The sequence below is a fragment of the Staurois parvus genome, unplaced genomic scaffold (genome assembly GCF_062004578.1).
Source record: "Staurois parvus isolate SC_StPar_1 unplaced genomic scaffold, SC_StPar_1.0 ptg000154l, whole genome shotgun sequence".
Lineage (NCBI taxonomy): Eukaryota > Metazoa > Chordata > Amphibia > Anura > Ranidae > Staurois > Staurois parvus.
This window is the reverse complement of record NW_028317950.1, coordinates 7,030,001-7,051,639: the sequence shown is the minus strand read 5'-3', so window position 1 is coordinate 7,051,639 and position 21,639 is coordinate 7,030,001. Positions and strand designations below refer to the sequence as shown.

General features: G+C 41.2%; 1 protein-coding gene across 2 annotated transcripts in view; it reads left to right on the top strand.

The window, feature by feature from the left end:
* The first annotated feature begins 14,094 nt into the window (after positions 1–14,094).
* Positions 14,095–21,639, top strand: part of GATA1 (GATA binding protein 1) — a 58,408-nt gene continuing 50,863 nt past the window's right edge. Inside the window, exons 1-2 of one of the 2 annotated variants that reach the window (XM_089674984.1) lie at positions 14,095–14,280; positions 17,189–17,248. The gene's annotated coding sequence lies outside the window, so the exon portion shown is untranslated. The remainder of the gene's footprint in view (positions 14,281–17,188; positions 17,249–21,639) is intronic. The other variant, XM_089674983.1, reaches the window with a different exon arrangement.

The following is a 21,639-nucleotide window of genomic DNA, read 5'->3' as shown; positions in this document are numbered from 1 at the left end:
CTTTTTTTCACACAAATAGAGCTTTCTTTTGGTGGTATTTCATCACCTGTGCGCTTTTTGTTTTTTGAGCTATAAACAAAAAAAACACAAATTTTGAAAAAAAACTATATTTTCTACTTTTAGCTATAAAAAATATATCGTAAACTCAAAGTTAGTCATAAATTTAAGCCAAAATGTATTCTGCTACATGTTTTTGGTAAAAAAAATCCCAATAAGTGTATATTGATTGCTTTGTGTGAAAGTTATTAGTGTCTACAAACTATGGTATAGATACTGTAATTTATGCCTTTTTTTGCTATACAGCACTGCACTAATTCAAATGATAATTGCGCGGTCATGCATTGCTGTACCCAAACGAAATTTACGTCCTTTTTTTTCACACAAATAGAGCTTTCTTTTGGTGGTATTTTATCACCTGTGCGCTTTTTTTTTTTTGCGCTATAATCAAAAAAAACACAAAATTTTTGAAAAAAAAAAAAATTTCTACTTTCAGCTATAAAAAAATATATCGTAAACTCAAAGTTAGTCATAAATTTAAGCCAAAATGTATTCTGCTACATGTTTTTGGTAAAAAAAATCCCGTGCATTAGCGGGCAAACTGGCGCTATATGGGAGGGGCGCTAACACTATCGGAAGTCACCAGTGACACTAATACAGTGATCAGTAAAAATCTGTTCACTGTAATCAATGACACTGGTGACAGGGCAGTGAAGGGATTAACTCGGGGGGGGGGGGGGCGATCAAGGGGTTAAATGGGATTACTGGTGTACTGGCAGGCAAACGGGCGCTATCTGGGAGGGGCGCTAACACTATTGGAAGTCGCCAGCAACACTGATACAGTGATCAGTAAAAATCTGTTCACTGATCAATGACACTGGTGACAGGGCAGTGAAGGGGTTAACTCGGGGGGGGGGGGGGGGCGATCAAGGGGTTAGATGGGATTACTGGTGTATTAGCGGGAAATCTGGTGCTATCTGGGAGGGGCGCCAACACTATCGGAAGTCGCCAGCGACACTGATACAGTGATCAGTAAAAATTGATTCACTGATCAGTGACACTGGTGACAGGGCAGTGAAGGGGTTAACTGGGGGGGGGGGAATTAAGGGGTTAAACGGGATTACTGGTGTACTGGCGGGCAAACTGGCACTATCTGGGAGGGGCGCTAACACTATCGGAAGTCGCCAGCGACACTGGTACAGTGATCAGTAAAAATCGATTCACTGATCAGTGACACTGGTGACAGGGCAATGAAAGGGTTAACTGGGGGGGGGGGGGGCGATCAGGGGGATAAATGTGACCTAGGTGTGTTCTAACTGTTAGTGTAGTGCTTTGTACTCACGGTTTCTGTGTCTTCTCTGTCTGGAACGGAATGTGTCCAGGCAGAGAAGAATGACATCATATCCTGTCCTGTGTAAATGTCAACATAGGACAGGGACCGATCATCTGATTTCAGCCAGACATCACTGGCCGAAATCTAATGATTGATCCCTCCGGGATCGAATGGTGTCACCCGCGGGTCGGCAGGAGCGCGCGCGCCCCCTGCCGGCGAAAACGTCATTTTAAAACGTGGTTTTGCGCCCCAGTGCCGCCCTGCACACGTGTATATATACAGTGGCAGGGCGGCAAGCGGTTAAATACCACCATAATAAAGCTCTATCTGTCACAAAAAAATGATAAAAATTTAATATGGTTGCATGACCGCGCAATTGTCATTCAAAGTGCAACAGTGCTGAAAGCTGAAAATGGCCTGGGCAGGAAGGGGGTATAAGTGCCCTGTAGGCTAGTGGTTAAAATGCTGTATGTCTCACCTCCGAATCTGAAAATTTGTTTCGGTCCAGTGGCTTGGTAAACACCAAATAGATACTTACCTGTCCTAAAGAAACAGCTGTTGCAGAATCCTTTCACTGCCAATTATGTGATCATATGCCAAGGCACAAATCGTATGACTCTTAGTGGCTTATAGCACTGATGCTGAGGCATAGTTGGCCAGTTAGCTCCTTGGATGAACATGGATTGTCCCCTCACATGTTAGAAGTCTACTTAGAGGTTGTATTTAATATGTTACCCAGAGTCAACCATTTGTTGATCAGAGATTGCACCCACCCAGTAAGATCCTTCTTTCTGTACAGTAGAGTCATCACAACTACAGGACCTCCCTATAGATAGGAGGGAGACACAATGCCTTGAAAAAGTATTCATACACCTTGAAAGTTTCCACATTTTGTCATGTTACAACCAAAAACGTAAATGTATTTTATTGGGATTTTATGTGATCAATCAACACAAAGTGGCACCTAATTGTGAACTGGAAGGAAAATGATAAATGGTTTTCAAAATTTTTTACAAATAAATATCTGAAAAGTATGGTGTGCATTTGTACTCAGCCTCCTTTACTTTGATACTCTTAACTAAAATCTAGTGGAACCAATTGCCTTCAGAATTCACCTAATTAGTAAATAGAGTCCACCTGTGTGTAATTTAATCTCAGTATAAATACAGCTGTTCTGTGAAGCCCTCAGAGGTTTTTCAGAGAACGTTAGTGAAGAAACAGCATCTTGAAGGCTACGGAACACACCAGACAGGTCAGGGATAAAGTTGTGGATAGGTTTAAAGCAGGGTTAGGTTTTAAAAAAAATATCCCAAGCTTTGAACATCTCATGGAGCACTGTTCAATCCATCATCTGAAAATGGAAAGAGTATGGCACAAGTGCAAACCTACCAAAACATGGCCGTCCACCTAAACTGACAGGCCATGCAAGGAGAGCATTAATCAGAGAAACAGCCAAGAGGCCCATGGTAACTGTGGAGGAGATGCAGAGATCCACAGCTCAGGTGGGAGAATCTGTCCACAGAACAACTATTAGTCATGCACTCCACAAATCTGGCCTGTATGGAAGAGTGGCAAGAAGAAAGCCATTGTTGAAAGAAAGCCATAAGAAGTCCTGTTTGCAGTTTGCGAGAAGCCATGTGGGGGATACACAGCAAACATGTGGAAGAAGGTGCTCTGGTCAGATGAGACCAAATTGTTACTTTTTGACCTAAAAGCAAAACGCTATGTATGGTGGAAAACTAACACTGCACATCACCCTGAACACACCATCCCCACTGTGAAACATGGTGGTGCCAGCATCATGTTGTAGGGATGCTTTTCTTCAGCAGGGACAGGGAAGCTGGTCAGAGTTGATGGGAAGATGGATGGAGCCAAATACAGGGCAATCTTAGAAGAAAACCTGTTAGAGTCTGCAAAAGACTTGAGACTGGGGCGGAGGTTCACCTTCCAGCAGGACAACAACCCTAAACATGCAGCCAGAGCTACAATGGAATGGTTTAGATCAAAGCATATTCCAAGTCCAGACCTAAATCCAGAAACTTTTGATCATGGCCATTTGGGTGATTTCTGTTATTATGATTTAAAAAGGAGCCAAACAACTATTTGATAATAAATGGCTTCATATGATCATCATCCTTCAATAAAAGAGCATTTTTTGGCATGATCAGTCATATTTTCAATATCAATGCACAACACAACTGTAGCAGTCTTGTAACTTCTATCAGTGTCCAGCACTGGTTCAAGCTTGTAGGAGGAGTTTTCATTTTCCCGATTGTCCTGTGAGGCTGAATAACCCCTGAATCTCTGTCTGGACAGTGCTGATTGGCCCTGACTGATCACATGCACGCTCCCAAAAAAAAAACCACTCTAGCAATACATACCAAACTGGGCATGTGCAGCTTGTCCCTAAGGCTCTGTTCTATCAGCAGATATCCTTCAATTCACGTGTTTAGTAGTTTTCTTTTGTAAAGGAGCAATAGATCTGATTCAGTTGAGTGAAGTGACATTTTATGTGTTTTGTTTCACAGCAGGCCTTGAGTAAGACTGTGGTCCATGACAACATAGGGGTGGAACTGGGCTGGGAGAAAGGCATTGCCTGCTATGACTTTTAAACATACTGTGTATTGGTCTAGAAAGAGGTTTGTAAAAACTGACGTTCTGATATAGTGAAGCAAATTGGATTTTTTTTTTCTGCTGGTGACAGTTTATTGACCAATACAAATCTGCCTTTCAAAGTCATGTGGCCAAGTTTTCCTCCAACATGTAAAGAAGAATATGGTGCGCTTCAAATGGTTCACAAGCCTGATCCTGAAACCTGATTGGTTGCTACTGACGAAAAAGGCAGGTAGTAGGCCTGACATCCATAAAATTCTGCACACCTCACCTGAAATATGCTCTTTTCTGCCAGGTAGAGAGAAAGGAGCAGAGGCACTGAGGAAGGGGTCTCCAATCATAAAGCGGAGTTCTACTTGACCTATCAAAAAATAAAAGTCAGCAGCTACAAAAACTGTAGCTGCTGACCTTTAAAAAACAGCCACTTACCTGTCTCTCGGTCCCGTGGTGTGTCCCCCGCAGCCCGTTTCACCGGCTGTCCTGTATTCCAGGAGGCCGGCATCTTCAGTTTGGGCACCCGGCTGTGATAGCTTGCAGATTCAGAGCCGGGTATCCACTGCGCATGCGCAAGTAGAGTAGCGCTGCACTTCATGAATGGTCCTGTAGTCTTCTGGGACCTGTCACGTGTCCCACAAGACTACAGGGAGGGAGGATGCGTTCCGCTTCTGATCGCCTAGGCGATTGGACCGGAAGTGGGAGCGGGTACCTGTCAAATTCGGGTACTCGCTCTCCCCCTCCCCTGCTCCCCAAAGGTGCCAATCCTTAATGGGGAGCGGAGGAGTAGTCAAAGTGGAACTTCCCCTTTTGGGTGGAGGTCCACTTTAAAGGGCCAGATTCCTGTCCTTTAGACTTTAAGTGGGCCAGACTGTGGCCAGTGGGAATAGAAAATGCCCCTATGTCACTGGAAGTAAATAATCATACCATACCATCATTGGTTTCAGTGGGAGGAACTGTGCCCCATTACTTGTGTCAGGGAGAGGAACAATGCTCCATTGGTGTCAGTGGGAGGAATTGTGCCCCATTATTTGTGTCAGTGGGAAGAATTGTGCTCCATTGTTGGTGTCATTGGGAGGAATTGTGCCCCATTGTTGGTGTCATTGGGAGGAATTGTGCTGCATTGTTGGTGTCATTGAGAGGAATTGTGCTCCATTGTTGGTGTCATTGAGAGGAATTGTGCCCCATTATTTGTGTCAGTGGGAAGAATTGTGCTCCATTGTTGGTGTCATTGGGAGGAATTGTGCCCCATTGTTTGTGTCATTGGGCGGAATTGTGCTTCATTGTTGGTGTCATTGAGAGGAATTGTGCTCCATTGTTGGTGTCATTGGGAGGAATTGTGCTCCATTGTTGGTGTCATTGGGAGGAATTGTGCCCCATTGCTGGTTTCATGTATTAGTACCTCATGGCAGTGAGAGAAATAGTGCTTTAAGGGCCTGTAAAAGGCAAGCAAGGCCAATCTACTTTTAACATTTGGATTTTTCGTTCGTGTTTACGAAGATTCCTTGGACATAAACATCCGAGTCATCTTCTGTTTCCGCTGATGCGTGATAGCGCTTTATAGATTTTTTCCGTACGACCGTCATACCATCGCATAGAAAATCAGTCGTTCGTATGCAAAACGGCAACATTTTTCACTGTCGTTCAACCGGATTTTTTCGTTCACAATATCGTTAAAACATCCTGATCATTAACAAAGAGAAAATCGTTGGATCAGTGGTTCTGCAAAATGTTTCGTACAATTTTCTTATCATGTGTCCGGGGCAGACAGAGCTTTTGATGCTTCTACTTGTGCCAGTTGGGTGAGGAGATGCAAAACATCCAAGTGTACATTTTTGGAAGTAGTTTCCTTTAAATGTCAGTAGGCTTGTGTAGGGTTCTGCATCCTCTCAACAGCTGCTATTTATCATTATTCAAGGGTTCGAGGAAATGGGACCTCCCTGCTAATAAGGGATGGTTGGCATCTCTAGTATGGGGACACAGGGGTCTTCCAAGCCAGCACTGCCTTTAACTTCGCTTATGAACCCAATTTCAGCAGCAAAATGTCCATTAAGAAGAAGAAAATGCTTTGGTAACTGTAAAACATATCTATGGAATGCACAGAAAAACGCAATTTCCTGAAAAAAGTCAGGCTCCTTGGCAGCCTGCAAATTCTGCTGCGATAACAAGTCCGAAAAACTCCTGACAACCCCTCCCGCAGCCAACCTACAGAGCAGGTTCCTGTTTAGCAAGGAGAAGGTTAACTGCTGTAGCAAAGGATCATGGAGCTGCTTTCGCTGTCCTCTGTGGCTAGGCCAGTGGCTGGTCCCTTCTCCGCCCGCTGGCTGCTCAGAGGTGATAAGATGCTATCTGATTGTAAGCGACATGTTTGGCAAAGGCTGACATCAGTTACACAGAGGAGGGAGTTGTGGTGATGAGAGGAAGGGAGAGAAGGGTGAGAGCACACAAAAGTCGGGCACACAGAGGCGGCTGGAAGAGAGCGGGACAATATGGAAGCAGGGAAGCCTATAACTATAGGGAAGTCTAAGAGGGACTGGATAGTAAAGAATGAATCCTGACTTGGGGGGGTACATATTATTGGTGAAAAATAAAATCAATAAACACGTCACTGCAGAAATTATAATAAAGGATTTATATAGCGCCAAGAGTTTGCTCAGCGCTTTCCAATATAAAGGGAGACAATACAGTTCAATACAAGAGGGTTAGGAAGGCCCTGCTCCTTGGAGCTTACAATCTAAGGAGGGGCTAGTGGTACAAAAGGTAATAACTGTGGGGGATGGACTGGTAGTAGGAGAAGAAAATTCCATTAATAGCTGAGGGCAGGATAGGCTTCCCTGAAGTGAGCAGAGTAGGCGATAGTCTGATAAATTGGGCTAGAGAGTTCCAGAGGATGGGGGAAGCTCTGGAGAAGTCCTGGAGATAAACATGGGAGGAGGAGACAAGGGAGCTAGATGGGTGATATTTGGAGACATGTTTGGAAATGTGGGGGCTTCCTATTTTGACCTCGTCTGTAAATGCTAGTTCCCGGGTTGTCTTCAATACAAGTAATCAGCTATGGCAGGAGTGGGCAACTGTGGCCCTCCAGCTGTTGGTGAACTACAAGTCCCATCATGCCTCTGCCTTTGGGAGTCATGCTTGTAACTGTCAGTTTTGCAATGCCTCATGGGACTTGTAGTTCTACAGCAGCTGGAGGGCCACAGTTTCCCACCCAGGAGCTATGGGGTTTCTGACTTTTTCCTGACTTCCTTGATCTGTCTGCTTGTTTCTGACTTGAAAACTATTAATGCTACTGGCTCAGCATAACAACCAGGCAACTAGCATTTTCAGAAGAGGTTGACAATAGCAGTCTCCAAAAAAGTCAGCAATGGCAGATCCGATATCCATCTTCAATTTTTTTTTAAAAAGGGGAACTGAAGTTTTGGCTGTAGTTATGAAATAAATAAATGTGTATATAATCTAATCAAAGTAAAGGAATGCATTGAAGAACTTCATCCTATGTACTGTATATGTAATAATCGACTTGATCCTCTCATTTCACTGCTGAACGAAACAATGGAATCTCTGCAGCAATGATTGGTAGCCAGGCCCATGTGATCTAGACTGCTTGGGACTAGAGATGGGGAACATATTTTTTTTTTAAATTATTAAGTGTTCTTGCATGGCAAGGCCACTTACTGTTATCTCACATATATATTCTTATTATTATAGCCAAATTTACCACCCTAACTCCTCACAGTTTTTACACTACATAGACAGTAATATATGCGTATTGTTCCCGATTGGTGTGCTATTACTTTGTGGAACGTTTTGCCGAATGGTTCACGAAATATCGGTGTTTTTGTGGTGAAATTGGTCCCATAGAAATGAATGGCGGAATGTTCAAAACTAGAGTGGGAGCTGACAAAAGCTAGAGTGTGAGCTGAAAAATCAGGACATGATTTCTAAACTGCCATCACTCCCTCATTTTCAAGCCCACCTACACAAATCGTATATCAAAACGTTCAGCTATCCCTGCTGCCACTGAAAATGTCCATGGCTAAGCCATAGTCCTGATAGTTTTCACAATATGACCATTTATTTGCAACTCACGCCGCCCATTGACATTCATTGAAACTCCACTCTAGCCACCTCAAATTTGAAGGGCAATTTCTAAACTGTGACTGTGCCTTTATTTTTAATATTTCAGAGACATACTATGCATCAAAATGTAGGTCTGGGTCTTGTGATTCTCGCAATATAAAGCTCTTCACTGTAGGATTTATAGTTTTTAAAACTACGCCCATTTGAAGACGCAAGTGAAGCGACCAATTTGGAGCAGTTTGTTTTTAACCGCTCTTCTCTGCCCTATTTGAAATCTAATTTTGAATTTGTGACAGTTTGGCCGTCTTCTGGCTAAAGGTTTGGAAATAAGTTTTCTACAGTAGAGAGTATTTGAGGTGATAATGCTGCTAATGTTTTTATAAATGTATGTTTTAATGTAACTGTGAAGCACTTTGGGCAACAATATTGCAATTAAATGTGCTATATAAATAATTAAAAGTTGAAATGCATTTCTCACTCTATCAAGCTTGCCATGTGCAATTTTTAAATTTGATCAATCAATTGGTTAGTGTAATGTTTACTATCTTTACTCACTCCAAACACTCCACACAGTTACTCTGCCCACTCCATAAAGTTACTCTGCCCAGTCCAACCTTTTCACAGTTATTCCAGCCACTCCAACCACACAACAGTTACTCAAGACACTCCACCCAGTTACCCCGCCCACTCCATTTGTAGACTACTGGTGGAGGCAAGAACACTTCACACAATTTCCCCAGAAATTGTAGCTTTTCTAGTTATTATTATTATTATTTATTTCAGGTATTTATATAGTGCCGTCAATTTACACAATGCTTTACATATATATTGTACATTCACATCAGTCTCTAACCATCAAAGGGCGTATAATCTAAGGTCCTTAACTTACATTCATACATTCACATACTAGGGCCAATTTAGACAGGATCCAATTAACCTACCAGCATGTCTTTGGAGTGTGGGAGGAAAACGGAGTACCCGGAGGAAACCCACGCAGGCACAGGGAGAACATGCAAACTCCAGGCAGGTGGTGCTGTGGTTGGGATTTGAACCAATGACCCTAGTACTGCCAGGTGGAAGTGCTAACCATTTAGACACTATGGTGCCCCATTTATGGCAAATACTGTGTGTTTTTTACTCAAAATAACTAACTTTAGTCTTTTGGCCAGGATGTGAATTGTAATGATATATCTATTGTTATCTCCAAGGGTATTTTTATCCTAGTAATACTTCCTATTAAAGTGTTACTAAACCCAGGACCCTGCATTCACTATATCTGCTCTCCCACAGTACACGCAACATGGAAATGCAATTATGGTAGTAAATATAAACTTCTAAATACCTTTTCTCATCAGCAGATCAGTTTTGTGACTTCTATCAGTATCCAGCCGAGCACATGTTAAAGGTTGTAGGAGGAGTTTTAATTTTAGGACAGGGGCCTCCAAACATTCTAAATAAAGGGCCACTTTCTGTCTTTCAGACTTTAGGGAGGCTGGAATGTGGCCTTTGGGATTAGAAAATGCCCTGCTGTCAGTGGGAATAAAAAAAATTCATCTTTGATATTAGGGGAAGGAATAATACCTCATTGTTGGTGTCATTAGAAGACATAGTGCCCCATTGTTGGTAACAGTGAGAGGATTAATGCCCCATAATTGGTGTCAGTTGGAAAAATAGTATCCCATTGTTATCAGTCGGAGGAATAGCGCTCCTTTTTGGTGTCAGTGAGAGGAATAGTATCCCATTGTTGTCATTGAGAGGAATAGTGCTGCATCATTGGTGTCAGTGGGAGGATTAGTGCCCCATCATTGGTGTTGGTGAAAGGAATAGTCCCATTGTCGTTGTCAGTGAAAGGAATAGTGCCCGTTATTGATGCCAGTGGAATGCCTTATCATTAGTGTCAGGAAGAGTGGCCCAATGTTGGTGTCAGTAAGAGGAATAGTGCCCCAAGGGCCAGATAAAGGCAAGCAGAGGGCCACATCCAGCCCCCAGGCCACAGTTTGGAGACCACTGCTCTAGGAGGATGCAGAACCCATGACCTCTATCTGGACAGTGCTGATTGGCCCTGTGCTGATGTCACATACACTCTCCCAAGAAAGAAAAAACCCTCTCTAGCAATACACACGAAACTGAGCATGTGCAGAGGGACTCCACACAATATGTCTTATCAGGAGATAAGGGGGGACGCTGGAAGAAGGGGAGGATCAGAGAAGTCAGGATCAAACAGCATTTTTACACAATGCTAAGGATTACCCCTTAGGTTTCACAGTGAGTATAACAAGCACGCTTTACTGCATATACAGGCTGATTTTTACTGTTGTGGGTTTAGTGACACTTTAAATAAATGCTAACCAATGATGGTCAGTTTTTTTCCTTTATTAATAGGCCTCTGTATATTACAATCCTTTACTTTCTTTCTACTCCAGATGTCTTGTTTCACTCTTTATGCTGACCCCTTTCTATTTAACCCATGTTCTGCCATATCCCCATACTGTATTATTGTTACAGGGCCATTAACAGATTGGTTTATGTAGAAGAGTTGTATTTATTTTACTGTTTATATAGTTTCAGATTTGTGGAGTACATTGAAGTTTTACATCTAGGAGCTAGACTGTATGTCTGAGCAAAAAAAAAATATTCAGTATATCTTTGCAATACATGAGCATTTCTTCATGTTTAAAAAAAAATATATACAGAAAATACTTGCTGATCCTGCCAGAAATCCAATGAGCTCCTACCTTTCAGTAGTGAGCTGACAACACTGCCTCGGCTGCACTGAAATAACAAGAAGTGTTGTCAGCCCTGCCTGACTTTTCACCTGCTGGCCCACAGATCACCCCATCTAAAAAGTTTTAATTATCAGTTTCTGAAATGAAAATGACCAATTTAGCCATTCTAACCACAGGGTCCACCATTCAACAGTTCTGAAAAAATATTTGGAATGTGGTTAATATAGGCATTACTAAACATACTTTATTATGGCATTTTAAAAAGAGAGGCCAAGTGCCAATACAGCCAGAGTCTGTAGGACACCGTATTACCAAAACACTCTGGGGCTGATAAAAAAACCGATTTATTTATGGAGCTGTATTTATCCTCTGGTGATGATGGCATCACTTTCAGTACAACAAAAGTTGTGGCATCGGTGGGTTTTACAAATGAATTCTAGGAACATTATAAAGGGAGTGCTTTATTATTGATTCATCAGCCTTTTGGGCAGAAAGATACTTTGAACTACCTTAGTTGCAAGTTTACAGTTATTTATTTTATTCTTCCCTTTCTGCTGGTGTTCCTTGAGAGCTCTCAAATTTACATTTCCTGGCAGTTACAGGTATCTACAGGTGCAGAAAAGAAAGAAACAAAGCATCCTTGACATGCCTCTGGAAGTGCATTCTCATCGTTCCAGATTTCCAAAATGGATGAACAAGAAGCAAACTCTTTAGAGGAAAGCCACTTATGCTCTCCATCACCCAACAAGCAGCTTCCGCACATTCTGGAAACATTTTTTTGGATGACGGTACATATGTTCTCTATTTTAGAAACAATCTTTCATAATAGTTTGTTACAAAAGAATACAGTGAAATGTATTGGAATCTTTGACACCCAGTAACCATGTCCTGCCTATGGGATGGGTAGTATTCAATAGGGATGCATTCATACAATTTTTTAACACCGAGTGTCCAATTACCAACACCTATTGCCTAGAAAGAGTAGGTAGAGGGGTGGTTTGGGAGGTGGGGGTAGGAAGTTAGGGAGTTGAGTTGGGTGAGGCTGGGGTAAGGTTAGGGTGGGAGGGGAGGAGTAGAGGGGTGAGGGCAGGGTAGTTGAGGGTGGGTTGGGATAGGGGTTGTGGGGTGGGAGGGCTGAGGTGTTTGGGATGGAAAGGCTGTGATCACAGGGTGGGGAGAGGAGGGGAGGGGGATGAGGGGGTTATTGGGAGATTGCTGGATAGCCGGAAGGGACCTCTGGAGTGTTCAGTTGGGGTGGTAGAGGATAGGGCATTGGGAGATTGCTGGATGGCCGGAAGGGACCTCTGGAGTGTTCAGTTGGGGTGGTAGAGGATAGGGCATTGGGAGATTGCTGGATGGCCGGAAGGGACCTCTGGAGTGTTCAGTTGGGGTGGTAGAGGATAGGGCATTTGGGCTGGACTATGTATTGGTGGCTGTGGACATATTAAAGGAATGTAAGGTCGGCCAGTTATTCGTTTACAGCAGTTGAGGACAATGTTGGGAGGGATGGAGGCTGGCATGGGTTAGGAGCGGTGTGGGTGGAGGAAGGAGCTGGAAAGACACTGGGGGACAGGTGATAGCTGATGGAGGGGAGGAGGAGACAGGGATGGCACTGGGCAGAAGAGACAGCTGGTGGAGGGGAGGTGGAGGCAGGGAAGGCATCAGGCAGAGGTGACAGCTGTCAGAGAGGGGAGGAGACTGGGAAGGCAGTGGGTAGAGGTGACAGTTGTCAGAGGGGAGGAGGAGGTAGGGAAGGCATTGGGCAGAAGCAACAGCTGACAGAGTGAAAGAGGAGGTGGGGAAGGCATTGGACATAGGTGACAGCTGGCAGAGGGGAGGAGGAGACAGGGAAGGCACTGGGCAGAAGAGACAGCTGGCGGAGGGAAGGAGGAGGCGGGGAAGGCATCGGGCGAGGTGACAGCTGTCAGAGGTGGGAGGAGACTGGGAAGGTATTGGGTAGAGGTGACAGTTGTCAGAGGGGAGGAGGAGACTGGGAAGGTACCAGGCAGAAGCAACAACTGACAGAGGGAAAGAGGAGGTGGGGAAGGCATTGGACAGAGGGGACAGCTGGCAGAGGGGTGGAGGAGCCCGGGAAGGCATTGGATAGAGGTGACAGCTGGCAGAGGGGAGGAGGAGCCCAGGAAGGCATTGGGTGGAGGTGACAGCTAGTGGATGGGAGGAGTCCGGGAAGGCAACTGGCAGAAATGACAGCTGGTGGGAGGGGAGGAGGAGACTGGGAAGGCAGCTAGTGGAGGGGAATCCCACTGACAGCTGAAATGTCATTGTTTGGTAAGGACGCGGTAGCCCCACCCCTTAACCCTAACCAATAATTGCCAGCATTCTTTTTTACCCGGCCTACAGCTGAAAGAACCAAGTCTAAATATATCTGTTTTTAGTATCAAAGCTTTTGAACGAGTACTGATACTTGTGCAAGTGCTTAATATTACTGTCTACAACTGCTTTGCCAAAATGTAAAGGCATTTTCCCTCTAAATCTGTGAATGAATGGTGACCTGTGGATAAATGGAACAAACTCTTGTCCCTGGTGCCCAACCTGCGGCCCTTTGGTATATGATGTGCGGCCCTCGGACCTCAGAAGTCTGTAGTGGGAACCTTGATTAGGGTAATAGCATTGAACTCTGCAGCATATCCCCAGCCAACAACATAGCATGTCCACACTCTCTGACCCTTATTTCCTCTTTCAGATCTGTAGTTTATGACAGTCCTCTCAGGCATACATATATTGAGCATTATATGCGGCCCTTTAGTGACGTCAGGGGCTGCATTTGAGGCTCATAAGATGACAACCACTGCTTTACACTTGAAAACAAAAATGTACATATATATATATATACCAGGAAGAATGAGACCCCCACCAATGGCTGCAGCAGGTAGGCGGAGTTGGGAACACACATATGAAGTCAGTGGGTGATTAGGTCTGCCAGTTTCTGCCAACAACTGAACCTTGACCCTTAATAACTCTGCCCTTCACTACACACAAATTGCTTTACAACTGCTTAATCCAATTAATTCTAGAAAAGTTTTTTATCCATTGACAAAGTTTAGCTAAAGAAATCTTACAAAAATGTAAACTACTTCTAGAATTATCCTGTTCATTGTTTCAAAATATGTTTTAGGATCGAACATGCCGCAAGACCTTTTTACTTAATTTCTTATTTGTGATGACAAACAGGAGCTTGTAAGATGATGAGAAGGGGGTTATGAATTACTGGCCACACCGTGCCACCTCTGTACTGTAGAACTTTTTTTGTTGTGTTTTTTTTTTTAACAAGGGCGGGGCAACGGGAGGGACACTAATGTTTCAGAAGACACAAGTGGCATTAAAGGCTGAAGATGCAAGACAGAGAAGAAGTGCATAGAGAGTCCAATTAGCAAGAAGAGTTAAATCCACAGATAAAGTAAAAGGGGGTGAAATCTGGTTTTGAGAGAGCAGCACATCTAATAGGAGAGGACGAAACCAAGATATTAAAGGGTTAAAACACCAAAGATAAATTAGTCAACTCTTCTCCGGATAAAGGTGAGTTTATTTTTTAAATATTATTATTTTTATATATATATATATATATAATTTTATAGTATGTTGTAGTATATAGAATATCTGGTTATATACTGTATCCGTTTAAATTCAAGAACACTGCTTGTATCAGTTATAGACAACCTGTTGTCTTTCAGATATTGACGGATTACAATGCCCACTGTAACCAGATGGCCTGCTGGGAATTGTAGTTCAGCAAGCAGACTTGCCTGTAAATGGAATATTATAGGAGTTTGCTTATTGTTGTATTTTTTTCTGAATTTACGCAGGCAGTGTTAGGCAAACACATGCCACGACACTGATAATGCTGATAATTTTTTTTTTATGTTAATACTGCTTTATTCTTTCACTTTTCAGCCTATCTGCAGAATCCATTCCACTAAATGTAACATATTTCTTTATAATTCTAATGTGCCGAGCGAACCTCAAATACAGAAAACCTTTGCACTGACAAGCAGCCGTGTCTGTGTACAAATATTCAGATTTATGTTTTAATTATTTTACACTTCAGTGATATTTACACCTCCAACACTTCTATATTTTCACTTGTCTTACACCAGAAAATTCACAATGCTGCAGAACAATGTTAATATTACATACAATTTTTTTTTTTTTGCTACTAATTTTGCTATGCTGTAGCAAGCACTAGTTACTCAGAGTATAATAAATAATTACATGGCACTAATGTTTAACTTGAAAATATATGTATATATACTTTTTTTCTTTTTACTTATATCTTATTTTACTCTTTTTTTAACTGCATATTATTATCTAAATTTCCTTCAAGTTGGCTGACTTTCAGGCTTTTTTTTCTTTTTTTAAGCTGAGCAGATTTATGGTTATTATTTTTTATTTCAATCAGAAAAAACTTATATCTTGTTTTTATTGGGTTTTTTTTAACTGCATACTATTCTTCTTCTTCCTATTACTGTTATTAATATTATTATTATTACCTAAATTTCCATAAAGCTAGCTGACTTTAGACTTTTTTTAGCTGAGCAGATTTATGGTTATTATTTTTTATTTCAATCAGAAAAAACTAATATCTTGTTTTTATTGTTTTTTTTAACTGCATACTATTCTTCTTCTTCCTATTACTGTTATTAATATTATTATTACCTAAATTTCCATAAAGCTAGCTGACTTTAGACTTTTTTTAGCTGAGCAGATTTATGGTTATTATTTTTTATTTTAATCAGAAAAAAACTAATATCTTGTTTTACTGTTTTTTTTAACTGCATACTATTCTTCTTCTTCCTATTACTGTTATTATTATTATTATTATCTAAATTTCCATGAAGCTAGCTGACTTTAGACTTTTTTTTTTTTTAGCTGAGCAGATTTATGGTTATTATTTTTTATTTCAATCATAAAAAAACGAATATCTTAGGATACTTTCACACTGATCCGCTGTAAAAAAAACATCAAGCATGCATATGCATTTTTGACGCGGTTTTGCTGCGCTTTCTGAGTATTTTTTAAAGGACACGTGACTTAAAAACTGCACCAAAAATGCTTCTCTGAGGCACTTTTCAGGTGTTTTTTCAATCGTTTTCCATTTATTTCATTGGGAAGAGGTGTTTTTTTGTGGCATTTTTTTAACTGAACAAATATGCTCCAAAGAAGCTGCAAACAAGTGTTTTTACAGTGCAACGGAAGCGCAACACCCCAGTATGAAAACTTAAAGAGGCGTACATTGATATACATAGGGAAGCATTTTTTCTTGAGCTTCTCTTGTGCTTTTTTTTTTTTACGCAAAAGTGATTCAAATACTCCTTAGTATGAAAGTAGCCTTATTTTACTGTCTTTTAATTGCATACTATTATTATTATTATCTAAATTTCCATGAAGCTAGCTGTCTTTGCACTTTTTTTGTTTTTAGTTGAGCAGATTTATGGTTATAATTTTTATTTCAATCAGAAAAAAAATAAGCTTTGAAAGGTTTTTTTACAAGCTTGATAAATATTGGTAAATTTTGTATCTATATTATAAAATGGGTTATTGATTCAATTGTAGTTGCTTTTGCATGGGATTTCTTGGAAAAAAAGATGCACTCACAAGTATCTATAAAAAAAGATGCATTTAAATTGATGCAATTAAATTGTAACTGGAATTTGGGGATAGGGCAATCATGGTAGATGTTTTTATTGGACAGACTACTGTTCTTTGGAGGCAACATGAATGCCTACAGTTGGGTGCACATGTACATACGTATGCCTATACAACAGTATGCATATTTATGTAAAAAAAAATAAAAAATTTGGCAAATGGATTTTTTTGTGAGCTCCTGGATACACCATGGTTACAAGCAGGTAATTTCCCCCTACATCTGACATACATTAAAGTTGGCCATACACGGGTCGAATTCCGAAATAATTTTCTTTTGAAAATCTTTTCTAAGAATTTTTGTTCGAATTTCGCACCATTAGTGGGCCACAGAAACTGCTGACTTTCGTGCAACCATCGAATTTGAGTGATCGGGCATGTTGCCAATTTCTTGAAATTTCTAATCAGTGATGGGAGAATCGTGCAAGAAATATAATTGAAAGCATGAGCTGTGACCTGGAAAGAAAAGAAAATTGTTAACTACAAAAATTCTTTTCTGTAGCAACATGTGAAATTGATAGCTTGGTTGATCGGATTTCAAAATAAATGGTGGCACCATTGATTTAGAAAACGTACAAAATTTCCTATTTTCTAAAGAAAATTAATTCGGAAATCAACATGTGTGGCCTGCTTAAGACACTGTTCCACCATTATTAATCTTGTGACCAGGTCACTGGGACCTGACACAGTCTTGTCTATAGTTTGGGCATGATTGTAATGCAATGCTAATATTTTCTTCTTTTTTTTTTTGTCTCCCACTCACACATCGATTTTGCAATCCCAGTGAGAGGATTGCCCTCCCAAAGAGGGCTTTCAAATTTCAGAGCTTGTCATTGCTCCGAAGGTACATGAATTTTACTCGTGCTTGTTCGGCTGTTGCAAGCTTTGATAGAATTCAGAGCATTGCATTAATGCATAGGTTTGTGTATGGCTACTATAATATCTGTAGCCTAACTATATTACAGTCCTATCTGAAAAACAATATATGTGGGCAAAATCTAGGCTTTATGTGACAGCAGTGGAGTGTTGAACTCATCAAAAATAGTCAAAAAAATAGAGTATCTCCCTTTTTAGCATGTGTAATTCATGAGAATATTACAGCTTTCTGGGCTATAGAAAAACATGTTTTTTTACCACTTAGTTGGTAAACTGTCGGCTTTTTTTGAGTTTGGGCAAGGACACAGGCGCCCCATGATCCCCTATTGCCCGGCAGCCCCATGAGTTGTCAGTCCGCCCCTGATTGCAGCTTTCCAGTCCTTAGATATGATGGCTACATGTGTTTTTATATTTCATGCAAAGTACATTTTCAGCAAGTACAGAAAATACATGTTGATCTTGATAAAAATGTAGTGTTCTTTTCACTTCTGAGCTGAACTGGCAGCAAAAACAATCTTATATTTTATGTGTAAATGAATAATCCCATCAGTCCTAATGTAATGGATATGAACAAAGGCAGACATGTTTGAAGTCTGGCCTTTGCAACAACCATGGCTGCAAAGAAGGAAGGAAAAAAAAATATATATATATATGTATATATGTGTGTGTGTGTATATATGTATAAATATATATACATAATGTATGTGTGTGTGTGTATATATGTATGTGTGTGCATATATATATATATATATATATATATATATATATATATATTGCTCAAGAAAATTAAAGGAATACTTTTTAATCAGAGTATAGCATCAGGTCAATTAAACTCCTGTGATATTGATCGGGTCAGTTAAGTAGCAGAGGGGGTTGTTAACCAGTTTCAGCTGCTTTGGTGTTAATGAAATTAACAGGTGTACTGGATGAACAACAATGAGACAACCCCCAAAACCGGAATGGTTTTACAGGTGGAGGCCACTTACATTTTTTTTTCCCCACTCATCTTTTCTGACTGTCTTTCACTAGTTTTGCATTTGGCTAGGGTCAGTGTCACTACTGGTAGCATGAGGCGATACCTGGACCCTACAGAGGTTGCACAGGCAGTCCAACTCCTCCAGGATGGGACATCAATACGTGCCATTGCCAGAAGGTTTGCTGTGTCTCCCAGCACAGTCTCAAGAGCATTAAGGAGATTCCAGGAGACAGGCAGTTACTCTAGCAGAGCTGGACAGGGCCGTAGAAGGTCCTTAACCCATCAGCAGGACCAGTATCTTCTCCTTTGTGCAAGGAGGAACAGGATCAGCACTGTCATATTGACGGGATCCATCCAGATGCCTGACTGGCATCTGGCTCAACCTCTCAGTATGTGGTTGAGAGCCAGACCCAGCTGTTCTTGCTCCCACCATAGCTAGACACTCCATTGAGCACTGGAGGGGCAAACCAGAGAGCCGGAGACTGACAGTCACCGCTGCCTTCTTAGAACTGACAAATAACTGAGCGATCATGTAAGGTCATGAGATTGCTCAGTTCTCAGTGCATGTTTGCTTGGTGATGGGGTTTAAGAGTAACCTTTTTACCAGGCAACACTTAACTGGTTTCCTAAAAAAAAAGAAAAGCAAAAAAGCCTGTTTACAGGGATCAATAGCTGCAACTCAGATTATGCACACAAAATGAGTCAGAGGAATGACTCATCCCATCTCACTGAGCTCTGTATATCCAGGTACAGCATTTACATTTTTTAAACCTGTAGCCCCAATATCATAAATGTACCCGTGTTAAATGTTTATATGTAAAAATTCAAAGGTAATTTTCTTGGTAAAAAGTAGTTGTGTACTTAGTTTTAAGAACTTATAAAACTTTAAAAAAGCAAAAAAAAAAAAAAACTGCACCCAAACCATTCTAGTTTTCTCCTTAAACCAAGTATTCATCGTTGAATCATCAGTGCTTTCTGTCATACGGAGACTGTAGGATTCCTATTCTGCTTTCTTCCTCCAGGCTGTATGATGTTTCTTATGTTGTTCACTTGCAGCAGGACTCCCCTATTTGTTTGTTCTTCATTTGCAAAGCTAAAATTAAACTTTAGGCTGGAGTTGTCATTTTATAAATGAGAGTGATTGTGTGCAAAGCGCGTTGACCCAAAGCAGCAAGCAAGCAGATTTTACCTTTCATGAAATCAGAGTTGACTGATCATTTTGGATTGGCTGCTGTAGTTTACTGAATATGCTTTGCTTTTTTGCTTTATTAAAGCAAGCCTTAAAGCTGAATTACAGACACAAAAATTTTCATTTAAATATATTCCTCAATAGCCACAAAGGATATAAGTCAACTTTTAATTTACAAAATGCCTTTGTAAATCCAGATATTACCCTGTAAAAATAGCAGTGACATCACTGCTGTGCTGCACATAGCCTGTACAGAGAACATAGTTGTGGGAGGGACCTGATAGGCATTTCCACTACAGGCTACCTGTAGATAACTACAGGAGTGGGCAGATACAAGACCAGTCACCCTGCACAAAGATAGATAGCAGCAGTGACCAGTCTATATTACAGGAAGCTCCTACACAGGGAAAGTTGCAAAGATTTGGAAGTAATACACAAAATACAAGATTCAAGTAAGAATAAACATGTTACTTGTATTTAGATGATACCTGCTTATCGCAAAGTTCAGCTTTAAGTATGTAAAAACTGCTAAACCAATACTGGCAGCACATGGCAGTATCACTAGGCCAGTGTTTCTCCACTTTATTTCATTCAAGGCACCCTTTAAAATTATGGACAGTCCCGAGGCCCCCCATTCTAAAATGGGGTGCCTCAAGACTGTCCAACATTTTAAAAGGGCACCCCATTTTAAAATGTGAAAAACTACTATAATAGTTTTATATAACACAACAACATCCACACATGGAGGACACCCAACGTTAGAGGTGATTTATTCTTCCAAAGTAAATGCACTTTTGCACACTGGTACTGAGTAGTATTCCATTGTTTCTCTTCTCCTTCAGTTTTTCTCCATCACTGAGCTAATGTGGCCCCAGCACTGATGGAGAGGGGCAGGGGAGGGCAGCTGATATCCTCCTTATGAACTGATGATGTCATTGGTTGTCAGGATTCTGGCGGCTAGAAAGTCGTAATGGTGCACAATGGAAACCTGTGGCTTTGTGTAACTAAAAGGCAGGCTTGTTCCACCCGCTGGCTTGTATACAAGTTTTGGGCAATTTGTAGACATTTTACCAAGGCACCCCTGATGAAACCTCAAGGCACCCCAGGGTGCCTGGGCACCCTGGTTGAGACAGGCGAATGCACATCCAATTAGAATTTAATTTCAGTTTCCAGAATCTGAGGATATACCAATACCGATGCTAGGCCCTGCCCATCCCACCTCCTAAGTATTCCTATTAACCAGTAAGGTCAATCATAATTGTGATGGGCCAAACTCAGGAGAAGCCAAGGCCATATTTCTAACCATTAACCTGGGTTGATATTTGTACAGGAGGGTGGCCTAAGATTCGGAGTACTGGGAACCATCAAAAACAGTGTCATTAAAATACTAGTTGCTTAGTTGTCATTTTGCATCGCTATCCCAAAACAAATATCCAGATAATAAATTCTCAATTTTTTGACTTTCCTTGCTAAAGATCAGTGATTCAGAAAGTACTGAAACCAGAAGATAAGCATAATAGCTATGCAATTGCTGTGAATGGCAGGCATAATATTTACTTTTAAGAAAGGTTTATGTTAATTGGGGGAATACTGCAAGCAAATCCAACTTCAGTGTGGGGTTGATATGGATTTTGGTCTAGGTTGATATGGATTTTGGTCTAGGATCTTCATATTTCCCATCTGTTCTCACCTACTCTGCACTCCCCTAGTCCCCAAGTGTCGACAACAAGTGCACCATTTTGGCAGCACCCAGATATTGCAGAGTTCCCCTTTAAACTTTAACATTTCTAACAGTATCTGCTTGCACAGCAAAGTTTTCAGCTCACTTTCCCCCTCCCTTATTTCCTGTAAAGTAATGTGTACCAGCCTGTAGCTAGCACCCTTATCTGTAGCTGGAATTCAAGGCTATATTCTGCAGAGTTTAGAAAGTCTTTTGAATGTACAGAAAGTGAAAGAGGAAAAATATGCATTGTGACGTAATCATTGGTATATACGCTTGTAAGAAGTGGATACAACTCACTCGGCTTTTCAGGCATTAGCCTGGCTGGGTCAAACAGTGCTGTTTTTAATAAATCACTTGTTTTCCTCAAGGTCCGTGTCCAGAGTTTACCTGGTTTTCCAAAATTGCTATTACACCATGAGAGCCTAGGGGTGACATCATGGCTTCCGGTTTTCCCAGCCATTTTCGGGCACT